The sequence below is a fragment of the Brachyhypopomus gauderio genome, chromosome 1 (assembly GCF_052324685.1).
Source record: "Brachyhypopomus gauderio isolate BG-103 chromosome 1, BGAUD_0.2, whole genome shotgun sequence".
Taxonomy (NCBI): domain Eukaryota; kingdom Metazoa; phylum Chordata; class Actinopteri; order Gymnotiformes; family Hypopomidae; genus Brachyhypopomus; species Brachyhypopomus gauderio.
Window position 1 is genome coordinate 4,870,440 of NC_135211.1, and position 15,690 is coordinate 4,886,129.

At 40.6% G+C, this 15,690-nt stretch overlaps 1 long non-coding RNA gene across 1 annotated transcript; it reads left to right on the top strand.

The window, feature by feature from the left end:
• The first annotated feature begins 8,760 nt into the window (after nucleotides 1-8,760).
• On the top strand, nucleotides 8,761-15,161 carry LOC143522687 (uncharacterized). The gene is made up of 3 exons (XR_013133116.1): nucleotides 8,761-9,324; nucleotides 11,464-12,020; nucleotides 14,823-15,161. It is a non-coding gene; the product is annotated as an uncharacterized LOC143522687 (long non-coding RNA).
• Nucleotides 15,162-15,690: the final 529 nt, after the last annotated feature.

Sequence of the window (15,690 nt, forward strand, 5' to 3'; positions counted from 1 at the left end):
CTTATCAAATAGGAGAGATTTCTCTCTAGCAAACTCAACAAAGGTCTGGCTCTGGGTTTTAGCCAGACGCCGGAAGTTCTGTCGATAGGCTTCAGGTACTAACTCGTATGCTTTCAATATAGTGGATTTTACAATGTCATAATCCAAGCTCTGTTCAAGAGACAGAGAGGAACACACTTCCTGCGCTTTTCCTACAAGTTTACACTGTAGCAGCAGCGACCAAAGACTCTGTGGCCAACTAAGTGTGGTGGCTATGCGCTCAAAAATGGGGAAATAGGCATCTACCTCATTTTCCCTGAACACAGGAACTAGGCCAATATGTCTACTGACATCAAAAGCAGTACTCACGGTTGGGCTTGCTGGACTTGTAGATGTACGTGAGGAACGAGGCATAGGGACTGGTGAACTCACGTGAGAAAGGGGAGCTGGTGCTGGTGAGGTTACCTTCCGAGGATAAGGTATAGGTTTCTCCAAGCCCATACTCAACCTCTTCAGGGTAATCTCTTTGTCAGCCTCCACTTGCAACCCCCTGACTCTGAGTAGCTCTGCCTCGCGTTCCTGTATCTTAATTTCCAGCTCTAGCTCCTTCAGTTTCACTGCTAGCACAGGATCCACCTCATGAGAACGGTAAACACCAGGTTCCATGCTGGGCCTAGCCATGAAGTCGGTTACAGCCTCCGCTGCTTCCAGCCCCTGGGCCAAACTCGGTGCAACACCAGGCGATTTGTCTCGGTCTGGCAAGATCCCGTCCTTAACCAACTGTGCCTCCAAAATCCTCTTAATCTCTCTCTTGGGAGCCAAACGAGGCACATCCACACTAAAGAAATCAGCCACCAACAATAAGTCAACCTTGCGGCAATCATCAAACTGTTCAAGAGTCGGATAAACAGTGAACTGGGTAAGGTCAAAGTCCGGCATTTTACATACACACACACACCCCCACCCACAAAGAACAAAACCCACCAGCCAAAACCAAAAGAAGCAGCAAACAAAGAGCCAAAAGAAAGGAGGACGAGCCCCCAATTCTGTTACGGCCTGTCTAGGCGTGAGGACCGTAACAGTGGTGTATGTGAACAGCAGTGCGAATGTTAGTGATGATGGGACAACAGGAGTGGGTGGTTAAAGGTGTATTATACAGAAATTGTAATTTACAAGATATATACATACACGTAACTGGTCTCAGCTTCAGGAGTGGCCCAGGCCAACATAACAAACAGAACTGAACTATAAAATAAACCAAACACTAATTACTCTAACAGAAAACAAACATACAGTACTACCCTAACTCCCTAACAAAAAAACCATACAAACAAACCCAAATCCCAAAACAAAATGGCAGCCACTCCCTACTTACCAGAACACCAACAACACATAGAATATTTACAAAATGTACAACCGGCAGACAATCCAACAGGGGCAAAGGCAAAAAGCATAAACAAGTTCGAAGCAGTCAAAAACCAGAGTTCTAAGATGAGGTACAAATGCAGAATACTAATAACTAACACCAACACCACCAAGGAGCAAAAATGTCTCGCTGGGAGGCACCGGGAAGGGCCTTATATAGTGCAGGGTGAAATGGAGTCTGGAGCGGAGTCTGGAGCGGAGTCTGGAACGGAGTCTGGAGCGGAGTAGACAGCAAACACAATACAACACTATCATAGGACATAACACAGTTTAAAACCATACTAAAATCATTGTTTCTAGGGAATGCAGATGATTACTGTGTGGTGTGCTCCTTGCTGGAATCTGATGCAGACAAGAGCATGATTGAAATGGTAATGTATAACATAAGCATACTTTGTATTATTAGACAACTGGAGTAGTATTAGTACTAATATGTACCTAATGGCTTTTTTTGGGGGTAGGTGCAGTGTGATTTCTGCAGTAGGTGGGCACATGTTGAATGTGCCGAATACAACAAAGACACTAGTCTTACATATGTGTGCAAAAAATGTTACTGTTGTAAAAAGTTAGTGTTGTGCTTGGTTTATATACAAGTTCTAATAAAGAAGTTCTAATAAACTGCATATCCATGTTTCCCTTGTCCATACAGTGCACACAGAGTTAGTAGCGATGTAAAAAAAAAAACAAAGATGGGTGTGACGCTGGGCGCAGGGAGACAGACGAGGCATGAGTCCAATGGTCTTCCACAAATGTTATTTTATTTAATACAAAAATAGTCCAGACAGCGCACGTATAGCTTACACACATGAACGTATAAGACTGACATAAATGACTAACAAAGACGAGCACGGGACACTGCGCGAACGCACATTAAATAGACAAACCACATAAGCGCCGAGTGTTCACGAGATGAGCCACAGGTGAGACTGATGAACACACTCAGACACAACCACACCGACGGAGATCCTGTCTACGACTAGACGTAGACAACATAAACACACGGCTGAAAGCTGAAACACATGTACTGAAACACATGTACATAAACACATGTACTGAAAGCATGATTTGATAAGGAAAGCATTATTTGATGTAAGATATCAGCCTATCGAGATATGCTCACCATGTAAAATATTAATAAGGAAGCTATAATAGATTTTAATCCACGCTTCCCTTGTCCATACAGTGCGCACAGAGTTAGTAGTGATGTAAAAAAAATATGGGTCTGTACTGAAAGCATGATTTGATAAGGAAAGCATTATTTGATGTAAGATATCAGCCTATCGAGATATGCTCACCATGTAAAATATTAATAACAGGGTTCCCACACCTTGGTTAACATAAAATTCAAGGACCTTTCAATGACTTTCCAGGACCAACTTCCTCAAATTCAAGGACTGCACCTGCCAGCATTTACCTACTCTTACCCCTGAATATGTTATCAAAAAACGATGTTAATACAACGCAAATTCAAAAGACTGAATGTCATTTCAAGCCATGCATCCTGAAATTTTCTGTGCATGACTGGCAATTTAGCAATGCACATCTGAGATGACGACATTCACATAAAATGGCTATAGTTGTTGAAGGATCAACAACTACCTACAGGAAACACTTGCTTTCGGTGCTGAACAAACAAACAAATTTCTCTACAGGAGAATGACCAAACTTTGCCAAGTAAAAGTCAGCATAGGCCCTGTAGAATCAATGTAATTTTAAATGAACTTGTGCTGGCAAAATAATGACACGTTGACAGTAGACAAATAATAATAATAATAACAATAATACACATATGCATATACACATACAGTACATACATAAAACAGAGGAGCAAAGCCATATAATGAGATTAGAACTATAGATTTCTAGAGAAATCTGGCGTGAGATGATTCTAGCATAGTTTTTAAATCTACTTAATAAAGAATAATATTCATTCATAAAGAGAACAGCCTTTTAACCACTCCACTTATGGTAGTGAATTTATGGAATCAGAGAAATTCGAACTGAAGTATAATGGTATCAAAAGAAAGAAGTTTGAGATTAATCCAGTTTCTAGTGTCCATGCAAAAACTTTGTAAAGATTGAGATGGAAAAACAAATGCTCCTGGGATTCATCTTCTGACTTAAAAAAGGTCCATTAATCCACATCAAGTTTAACTCTTCTTTCAAGAAACATGGCTACAGGATATATCTTATTTATTATTTTGAAATGAGTCTCTTTTACTTTAGAAGACATGAGCCATTTGACAAGCCTTTGTGGTTTTATAATTTGTATTAGGATGTTTCTTGAAAGAATATCTATTATATCTTTTGTCTCATACCATCAGTGATAATCTTGTTATTACACTTGAACTCAACAGTCATTCACTTTTAACATGGGCATCGAAACAGTCAACTCTGAATATAAAATGTTAAAGGAATCACTTTGCAGACTTTCTTTAAATCTTTATAACAACTCATATCAGATCATATTTTTTCAACAAAGGATGAGAAATTTAAAACATCATGGCAATCTTTTTCATAGCAATCTTTTGTAAATATTGACTTCCTTACCAACTGTGCCCTATTATTCTGTGACCGCGGTCTTCATCCATGTGAAATTTCAAACCCTCTAAAATATTCAAGGACCGTCAAGGACGGCTGTCTTTTATGCCTGTTTTCAAAAACTTTCCAGGGCCTTGAACTTATTTTTTCAGATTCACAAACTTTCAAGGATTTCAAGGACCCGTGGGAACCCTGTATATACTATACTTTCACATCTACAAAGCAAGCATATAGGCAAAAGACAAATACGAAATAATAAAAAAATAAGTAAAAATAATTTTATAAAGAATAAATTACGAATTTTGCACAGAAGCAGTTTCTAGCTAGCCAGCCAGCTAGCCAGGAGGCTAGCTAGACAGCTAGTAACACATCGCGAGCCGATCTGCGATCGTCCGCTATTATAGTGAGCAATATTGCAAAATAACATTCATTTAGCCTTCGATCTGTTATACTTTTCATAAAACCCTTCAGGAAATCAACATAGGTTCATAACCGCTATGTAGTAGTAGTAAGGGCTAGTAGTAGTAGTAGTAAACTACTGAGCAAAACCGGTTTGTTTACCTCAGGCGTCAAAAAGCGGCCAAAACTTCCGCAAAGGGCGATATGTTTCCTGAGGTCGTAGGTCATCGGGTCATCGGTCACGAGTCTCTCCTCAGGCCTACAATATGGGGTCATCAGTAGACGCTAGCTAGCTAGATGCTACATAGAACTACAAACAGGACTACAGTACACCATCGCGAAATTCGCGACCCTATCTGTGATCGCCCGCTAATATAGTGATCGATATTGCATTTAGTCATCGATCGTTTATATTTTTCATAAACCCCTCAGGAAATCAACACAGGTTCATCAGTAGACGCTAGCTAGCCAGATGCTAGCTAGCTGCTAGCTAGCGAACTAACTACACGGGACCATCGCGAAATTCGCGACCCTATCTGTGATCGCCCGCTATTATAGTGATCAATATTGCAAAATAACATTCATTTAGTCATCGATCATCAACATACCTTCACCATCGCCATGTAGTTAAGTAGACGCTAGCTCGCTAGCTAGCGGCCGTCAAAGTCTGTATTTCCGTGTTTGTCCGAGGTGAAACGGATCTAATGCCGTCCTAAAACCCTCCTACATCCGTAAAGAGCGATGTGAGTGATGTCAGCGGTCATGTAATGACTGACACTTGAATCCGCCAGTCACAGCAGTCACAGGCAGGAGCAATACCCCCCCCCCCCCCCCTTGTGCAAGCCATAAAAGGATTAGCCATATACGGGCGTGCTTCAACTCGGTCATGTATTGCCATCTTGTGGCCAGTCTGCTCAAGCATGAATTAACATTTTTTTGAAAACAGTTTCCAGTTTTCAAAAACATTCGAACCGTGTGTCTGCGATGTTGTATCGCTGAGATATTAATAACATTAATGTATATACTCGCACGGTGGCCATCTTTGACGCATGGGTGCGTCAGTAGACCTGGGTGTCAACCACATCAAGCCATACAGAAGAAGCCAAAATGATGACAGGCAAGTCACCACTCAAGAATCTCACAAGATCCTCAAAGAGAATGAGACCAGCACATGTTCTGATGGCCCCAACTCTTTGACCATGGGAGGAGATTTGGAAAGACTAACTGAAGACCTTTACCTGCCACAGAGACCATCAGTTATCCACTTTGCCCCTAAAAAACACACTCAAGTCTGTGATGCAACAACAGAGGTAAATTGAGGCCTACATACATCTTGAATATATTGTTTCTTGTTTAGTGTTTATTTGATCCATTCCTTATTATTCAATGAGTCTTTATACAGACATTTTTTCAATTACACAATCATTAGAGTATGATGAGTTTGCCTTTCACAGTTTTCTGTATACCAGTCAACAGTGTATGTGACAATTACCACTGTTGACTGTTGAAGCATCCCCCAGGTTCATCAGCCATACAGGAAAGCATACAAGAAAGAGGTTGTTAATGAGTTCTGTGTTCAAGTTTGACCTGTTGGTCATTTGTTCAGCCTACCCTTGTTTATAGTTTGCATGAAAGGGATTTGGCCTGTTCAAACTATACATGTTGGCCCGTTGGCCATTTTGACCTGTTGGACGTTTGTCAGATGCACTATGTTGCCAAAAGTATGTGCATACCTCTTCTAATGAACTGATCTGGCCAGGCATGGTCATTGTATGGGAGGGAAATCTTAATTCTACATCATGCAATGGCATAGGGAATTGTGTATAGATGGCCCTGGGTTTGAAAGGCCCTGGCGTTAAACTAGGGCAAATGAGAATGGTGTTCATGTATTCACATGCTTTTGGCCATGTAACTGTAATAGTACAGGGATTAGAAAAAACAAATATCTATGCTTTGACATTCATGCTGTGCTTTCAGTTGGAATGTTGTGGGCTGCAGAAGACTGTGGTCGGGTGGAGGCAGTTGTTGGACCATATAAACTGTTTGATTCGTCTTTCCGTACACTGCATGGGACCGAGTGGCTGGCTGATGATGTAAGAGACTAAATCACTGTCAAAATGTATTACAAGAGGAAGTATAACATTCTTTAATGGTTGTTTATTTTACAATGCAGGTTTTTGATGCGTACTTGCACACACTCATTGAAAAACAGCAGGTAAGTGGCAATTATATTTATGTAGCTGTGTTAGGTATTTCTTGCAACATAATTAAAATTTCAGTTGTTCTTAACAGAAAGCTGTTCACCAGCTCTGTGCCGTTATTGCAACATCGTTGTTTTCTGGACAATTCCAGAGACTCAGAAAGGTACTTTCATCACATTTACAGTCTAGCAGTAATGATTATCAGTAACAATAATGACAACTTTGTATTCAACACATTCTTTAGATGACGTTTCCACTGGAGGAAATCTGGATGTGCCCTGTAAACACTGGGGCTCACTGGGTTTTAGTGGTTAGTTTACCTTTCCTTATTTTTCAGAGCAGGTTTGTTTACACTACAAGTCAAATGTTTGGTCAGACCTACTTTGTTTATTTTTATTATTTTTGACATAAAAAAAACTGGAAAGATGCTAAAGCAATGAACGAATGCTGTGCTCTATTTATGCTCTAATAAACAAATATTAGATTCTTTGAAGTAACTGTCCTGTTCATGAAGCAGCACCTATGATGCTTTAACATCAGTCCTGAACACATTCTCACATGCAGAGACCTTGTAGAGAACTAAAGTTCTGAAATAAAGGGTGCATTTAAAATCAAGTATGTTGAGAATTAATTAATATATACAACAACCTTCCCAAATTGTCTTATAAACAAATTAAGGCATAATCCTTTAGATTAAAATGCCTTTTTTTGTGTTCAAACATTTGACTGGTAGTGTACATCAGTCATTATTTGCATGAATCGTACAGAGATATTCTAATTGTGCTATGATGCAGCAGAGTGTTATAATATGACGAGAGAATAACATGAATGAACTAATTTCTTTTAGATTGTCAACATGTCTGACAAGGTCCTTGTGTTGATCGATCCCCTGGCAAATGAAAGTGCACTCGAGCGCAAGCTGCTACGTAACTGGCGGTAATAACATTTTAACATTGCTATTTTACAGTGCTAATTTTGGAGCTTTTTTCTGAAAAGAACTGGTGTGATGTTAAACTGTGTTCTTCTATCATTTTTTTAAAACAATAATTAGGAACTTCTTAAGGATGACAGGCCATGGAGACCAGGAGCCTAAATGGACAGTACAAACAATACTGCACAACAAGCAGCAGGATTCCAGCAGTTGTGGGATTTTAGTGTTGAGGGTAAACCTTTTGAAAATAATGTGATGGGCATTTATAAGTAACTGATATTACTCTTACCATGTAAAATGCCACTTTGCAGTTTGCAGAAGATTATTTCCAGAGGAGAAACATCAGCGCTGTCCAGACATCCCCACAAGATGTTACCAAGGCACGACTTGAAGTAGCCTGTGCACTGCTGCAGTGTAAAGTTCAGTGGTATCAAACACTGCATGAAAGCAGTGCCATAAAGTTTTCTTTAGTCAAAACCCATATAAATCCATATTCCATCATCTGACTCAAAGGTAACGAAACTATCAATCTGTGTCCTGTACCATAAAGCTACTGCAGAGACTCTTTACTACATGATTATTTCTAGAGAATGAGTGCTACAGTTTAAAACCATACTAAAATCATTGTTTCTAGGGAATGCAGATGATTACTGTGTGGTGTGCTCCTTGCTGGAATCTGATGCAGACAAGAGCATGATTGAAATGGTAATGTATAACATAAGCATACTTTGTATTATTAGACAACTGGAGTAGTATTAGTACTAATATGTACCTAATGGCTTTTTTTGGGGGGTAGGTGTAGTGTGATTTCTGCAGTAGGTGGGCACATGTTGAATGTGCCGAATACAACAAAGACACTAGTCTTACATATGTGTGCAAAAAATGTTACTGTTGTAAAAAGTTAGTGTTGTGCTTGGTTTATATACAAGTTCTAATAAAGAAGTTCTAATAAACTGCATATCCATGTTTCCCTTGTCCATACAGTGCACACAGAGTTAGTAGCGATGTAAAAAAAAAAAAAAAAAAAAAGATGGGTGTGACGCTGGGCGCAGGGAGACGGACGAGGCACGAGTCCAATAGTCTTCCACAAATGTTATTTTATTTAATACAAAAATAGTCCAGACAGCGCACGTATAGCTTACACTAAGGCTGGGCGATATGGAGCAAAAATAATATCTCGATATTTTTAAGATGAATGGCGATATACGATATATATCTCGATATTTTTTCTTCCCAAAAGGTAATAACAAAGAGGCAGTAATAAGTCAAATCTAGTCTCAAATGATTTGAGCGAGGAAGAGAGGCGGGGCAGGGCGGAAGTTGTTAAAAAAGAAACTCAAGTAAATTCACTATTCATAGTGTTGTGCGTGAATGATGCGTTCATTGAACACGCTCATTGTGTTCGTTGAACTGAACGCAACACATTTTTTAATAACTTGAACGTGAATTAGTTCACGTTGTGTCATGAACGGTAGACATCACTGTAAATCAGCGTTTCTCAAAGTGTGGGGCGCGCCATTTTGGTGGTGGGGCATAGAATTTCCCCATCTTCTGAGGTGGGGAATTATTGAAAAAGTTTGAGAACCACTGCTGTAAATGAACGTTGGAATTTGTTTTCCATTGAAAACTGAGTGACATCTGTTTTCTCTTTTGAAACGCAATGAGAGAAAGTTCATCCCTCGCTGGTGCCACTTAAATCATGTATCACCAGACAAATGGTTTTGACGTTGTGTGCGCAATGCATTGTGGGCAACGTAGTGTCCGGCTGAGAATAGTTAACATACTGGCTAGTTAATAACATACTGGCTTCCGCACGACGTTACCCGTGATGAATTGCAGCAGAGCGGGGTAGGCATAGCACGTATAGTACGTATAGTGATTTCTAGCTTGTAGTTGTCACGTCTGGCTCCGCCCCTTCTAGTCTCGTCGTTTTTATGTTTTCCTTGTTCTTGTCACGCCCCTCTGTTTCAGCTGTTCCGTGTTAGCTCGTCTTAGTTTTACAAATGTGTGTGTGTGTGTGTTTGTATTGCCTATGTAAAGACTATACCTTCGGGGATCATTGTCGTTTCTTTATCTCCTAGTTGGTGTGTATATATAGCCTATGTCCAGACTATACCTTCGGGGATCACTGTCGTTTCTTTATTTCCTAGTTGGATGTGCACGGCCGTATTCACGCCTTATCTGTGATTCGTGGTTTTGATTAGCTTCATGTTTGTGTGTGGTTAAAGTCTCTGTTCCATTTTCAGGTTCGTAGTGTTTTAGGTTTTCAGTTCATGTTTGGTCTCTGTGTTCTCTAAAGCTGGGCGTACACTGTACGATATTTTAAATCGTGTACTCAGCTCCAGCTCAAACTGTACGACTAAATCGCAGGGTTTAAAAGTTCACAGCTCACGATTCATATACTCACACTATACGACCCGACGCTCTCATGCGATCTCACGAGGAGCGATTTGAATTTCAAACATGTTTGATATTCTTGCGACGCCGCGATTTCTGATCGGGAGTTGGTCGTGAGGTGTGAATCGCTCCTCGTTTACCTGTGTAAACTATACGATGCACGACACGCGATTGAGCCGAAACTCGGCCCGATCGAAAAATAGTCGCACGAGTGAAAAATCGGCTGAAAATGGGCCAAAAATCGCACAGTGTACGCCCAGCTTAACGTGGTATCGTGCCTGGCAATACATGTATGTTCTGTTAGTCTTCATGTTCATGTATGGCCGTTACTTGCTTCCCGTGTGTTTGTTCATGTCGGTGTATGTAACAATTAGTTGTACTCTTGTTTGGTCTAGTTTTGTGCCCTTGTCATTTCCGCTGCCTTTTAGTATATTAAGCGTTAGTTCTCTATTCATCATGCCACGTCATTCGCGGTCCACTCGCGTGTCGTCTGCAAATGTAAGATGTGAAATAAAATCGAATGAGATTGTACTCTCTACTTCGCATTTGTGTCCGCCCCTTGATTGCGCAACAGCCAAATCGTGAAAAAAAAGCATTTGAATATCTCACGAAAAAAGTAAAATGAACTGAACTTTGAACTATTTCATAATTAAAATTGTGAACTTTGAACGTGAACTGTTCACTTTGAGCATGTATGAACTGAACTTGAACTAGTTCAGAAAAGCTGTGAACTGGCACAACACTGACTATTCAGTATGGAAGTAAGCGGTTTCGTACGCAACCCATAACACGTGTAACTAACGCGACATAGACTATATCGATATAACGATATTGTCTCATCTTATATCTCGTATGAAAATATATCGATATTTCTCAAAATCTCGACATATCGCCCAGGCCTAGCTTACACACATGAACGTATAAGACTGACATAAATGACTAACAAAGACGAGCACGGGACACTGCGCGAACGCACATTAAATAGACAAACCACATAAGCGCCGAGTGTTCACGAGATGAGCCACAGGTGAGACTGATGAACACACTCAGACACAACCACACCGACGGAGATCCTGTCTACGACTAGACGTAGACAACATAAACACACGGCTGAAAGCTGAAACACATGTACTGAAACACATGTACATAAACACATGTACTGAAAGCATGATTTGATAAGGAAAGCATTATTTGATGTATGATATCAGCCTATCGAGATATGCTCACCATGTAAAATATTAATAAGGAAGCTATAATAGATTTTAATCCACGCTTCCCTTGTCCATACTGTCAAGGTTGGACCCAGGACCGTTCCTCCGGTCGCCACAAGGAGGAGCCCGCGAGCTAGACCTGGGGGCAATCAGGCACTATAGGCTGCAGGTGTTTGCAGCCTACTTAAGGCGAGCAACTTCAGCAGTCCTTTGCTGAAGTTGTTAGTTGTATTCACGCTCGCAGCCTAATTAGTCCCTAAATGCACATGTAATGTAATGAAAACCAAAGGAATGATTGTTGAATGTTGGTTCAGGCCTAAAGAGCTTGTTCTTATCAAATTTAGATAACACTACACTAATCAATATTTTTTTTCCTTAGGTGACAATTCCACATCCTGTCAGTTGAGATCCAATAATTCAGAGACAGTTGACAAAATGTATTTCCCAACCTGGGAATAAGGGTAGTGCGCTGTCCACACCAATCTGTGGTGGGGAGTTTGACATCTTCAATGGGACTGTGTGTCTACTGGAGAAGAAAAAGACCAGGAGCAAGAAACGGCAGTTCTTTACCCAGATTTTCCGAGGCAGTTCGCTTAAAGCCTGGAAGAGAGAACGGACCAAGATGTTTGCATCTGGTGATGGTCCTGATGGAGGTTCTGTGGGTGCTGTTAAGAAGCAGAATGAGGAGGAAAGACAGGTTGCTGCTGAGCCCACAACCATCACTCTCAGTCCACTTTCAGTTACAAGCTGCACGTCAACATCCGTTACATGTGATGTGGTATCGGACCACTGCATTTGAGCCTGAAAGGCAGGATCAGCTGTTTGTACGTGTCTTTCTCCTTTGAGGGTCATGATATCAGCTACCCAGCCAAACCTTTCCTGCTGGAAAAAAATACAGGGGCCTTTTGGACAGGAACCCTAGAAAACGTTAACCGGGTGAGTGACAAGATGCTGCATATTAATAACAACCCAGATCATCAATGACCTCAAGAACAGGGTAGATAATTAATTTACATTTATGTTTTATAGTATGGTTCATTTATTTAGTATGTCAGGGTTAGTTTTTTATTTAGTAAAAAATAAATTAAATAAAAACAATACCACAACTTAGTCAAGGGATCCATTTGAGAGACCAAACTTCCCAATCAGTGTGGCCAAGGGACTCTGTAAACATTGTTCTGTAGGAGTGAATAGAGCTGGAAAAATTGCTGTATGTCTCATTATCCCATGAGCAACGCACACATGAATCATCTTAACTTTTATTTATATGATGCTTGCTTGTTCTAGGTATTTCCAGGTCTTAAAGGGAACGCCGGCTGATAACATATGTAAGCCTTAATATCGTGTAATTACTCTAAATTATTAAGACACGTTGTAAAAATTCACAAAAAGTAGCAGATTTATTAGATTTTCTGTAAAATCCCGCTGCACGTAGGTCGCCATTTTTATAACTGCTGACGGGCGCAGCAGGTAGTGATGTCAAATGGTTGCAGTGACTGGCCGTCGCGCTTGAGCACAGCTAGCTAGACCTGGCTACTGTTCAGCCTTTTCAGCTTGAGCCAGAACGCAACATTTCTGACATCAGCGGCTACAACACCCACCAAGTGAGTGACAGAGAGAATCCAGCGCATGTTTATGTTCACGTTTCTTCGTGCGGTTCTCGCTCCACATTCTGGGGCTTTTGGACTTTCTGTGTGGGAAAACTGTGGGCACTGCATTGTGTTTTAGTCTATGTTTAAAACCAACAGCACCCGTCAACTCTCACCAGTCGGGCTCTACTGAATGACTACTGAGAGAGCAGAGCCGCGGGTCTTTTGGTAGCTGTGTTCGTCCACACGCTGCTTCCCAAATTTTTCTCCTCTTTTTGTCTTTGGGAAAACTGTGAAGACTAATATCAGTCTTCCCACTGCCTTTCGACTGGAAATAACATCCAACGGCAACACAGTGTGGCATGGTTTTTTTTTAAGGTAGCTCAGCTAACTAACATTAACTCTAGTGATGTCGGTCGCGAACGATCCGGCTCTAAGAGCCGGCGCTTTGAAGTGAACGATTGGAACCGGCTCCACAATGGGAGCCGTTTTAGGATCCTATTTGGGAGCCGCTTTTCCCTTCAGTATTGCGCTTGTGCTCTGCAAGTGCCACAGTTTTTTTCCCAACATCGTTTTTATTTGTCCTCCGGTGCCTCGCTGTCTCTCCCTCTCCTTGCACGTATTGCTCTGCTTCTGCCAGTGGTAGAGAGCGGAGAGTTTATTTCCTCAGTCGGTGCTTAAGCTAAGTTGATACCAGCGCGAGGGTCCGTGCGCCCTGCGTGAGGACCCCGGTGCGAAGTGAGGTCGTGCACCTCTTCAGCGCAATGAACAAAGTTATGTATGCCGGGTTCATACACCTTTACAAGGTGGAATTCAAGCACTTGTACGTCACTTTTCAATATTGAAAAAGGCCATTTTCAATATTTCCCAGCACCTTAAACTTAAATATTTATACATATACTCAAAATTATTCGAAATAATTTGCTTGTTTATCACATCGATTCAATCAGACAGCTATTTGTTGTGAAACAAAATACAGTTACATTTTCAAGTACTTTAGCACTTTTCAAACCTGGAACACAATGCAACATTAATTTTTGTCAGGTAAATGTTCCTTCCCCTGTTTTTAAAGGGTGTTTCTTTATACTACCACATATCGTTTCGGACAACACTGCAAAGAATGTCTCCACGGCCCGCATGTCAAGCGTGTGCTCCACACATCTGACCAATCACACGCAGCTTTCAGTTAAAAATGTGGTGGTAAAACACTGGAAAAAAGTTAGCTCCACTTTTTTTGTGGAAACGGCAGGCAATTGGCCAAGCTGTATTGCGTTCTATTTTGTGATAATTTAATAATTGGTTATAAAAGTTTTATTTATAAAGCATTGTTATGCAGCATTTTTACTCATCACAAGTGCTTAACAATGTCAATAATGAAACAAAATGTTATAAAATTAGGTTTAAGCTATTAATTAATAATGTAAAAAATATATATGGGGAGCCGACAAGAGCCGGCTCTCCACAGTAAGAAGAACCATTAGAGCCGCATCTCAAAATAGAGCCGAAAATCCCATCACTAATTAACTCCTTCCAACCGCAGTCAAGTTTAGCGCGCTGCAACCATTTGACGTCATCTACACAGCAGGCATTGCGCGTCAGAAAACATGGCTGCGCCCATATGTCAAATATTTCGAATAAAAGTGTTGATTTGTAAATAAATTTGCTGCTTTTGTGATTTTTTTTTTTACAACATGTAATTAATCTAAATTATTAAGACATCATATTAAGGCTTACAAGTGTTACCAGCCGGGGTTCCCTTTAACATTCTTTAATGCCCGTGTACTGCTGCAAAGTTTAGAATATACACTTATACCTCTTGAACTCTTAGGAGTTTAGTCTGTACACGCTTCAACCTCACACTGAACACCGTTAATTAACTAAATGTCAGTAGTTATGCTATAGCTATGATGATCCTGTGGAGGACCCATGCCACTGTGGAGATCTCGTCCCAACTCCTTTGATCTAATCATAGTACAGATCCTCGCCCATGCCCATCTCATGCATTCCCTCAAACACCTATTAGTCAGCAGTTGGCAAATATAGTGATACATTTTTAAAGACTTTGGTAAGCTTAGGTAATTAAAGCAGTTTTTAATAAATGATAATAAGGAAAGAAGGTAATGTTAATGTCTACCTTCTCCACCTGCAGTCCTGCGTTCCTTGTGCACAGCAAACAAACTGTACTGGCTCTGCTTGCTTCAGGGATGCTGTGTGGGAAGCGGCCGCATGCACCATTCTGGCCACTAGTGAGCTTCATCCCCTGAATACTGTTGGTCTCCATGGATACTCCTCTCATTCACCTGTGTTCCAACAGCCTCATCACCACACTATATAACACTTCCAGTGTCTCCCAGTACATGTGAAGTACTGCCATCACTTCCTGGTCTGCATATCAAGTCTATGTTACATTATGAAAACATTTTGTCTGACATGACATAAAAACGGAATAATATGACATTTATCAAAATGTATGATTATGTTCATTATGTTGTAGTCTCTACATGCAGACCACCTTATTATTTTGGAGACATACACCATCAGAATGGCACTTCCAGATGTGTGTACACCTGTGTGGAGAATTCCTTCATGGTGTGACGCATGTACAGAGGTGGCAGGAGGCAGAGGCTGCAAACTGAAAGCTTCATTATCCATGGTAAAAAGAAACACCAAGACTCAGGCCAAACGGCAGTAATAATGTAGATAGCAGCACTTTCATGAAAAGGAACATTTCAGACCTTAGTATTGCAAAAAGTACTTGTATTCACAATTATTGTATTAATGTTGAGGACATCTGATTAATATGAAAATATTGATTTCTTCAGAAATGCATTTTATGATCATATTCAGAGAGCTGCCACTGTGTACGTAATGGGGTTGAAGAAAAACATTGCCCAGATCTTGAAAAAATGACCAATAATTATAAAGAGCTAATGCTTGAGATGAGAAAATATGATTTTGTGATTGATAAAAATATCTTTAATGCTGTGATGTACACAGAGAAATGATACATTTAAGCA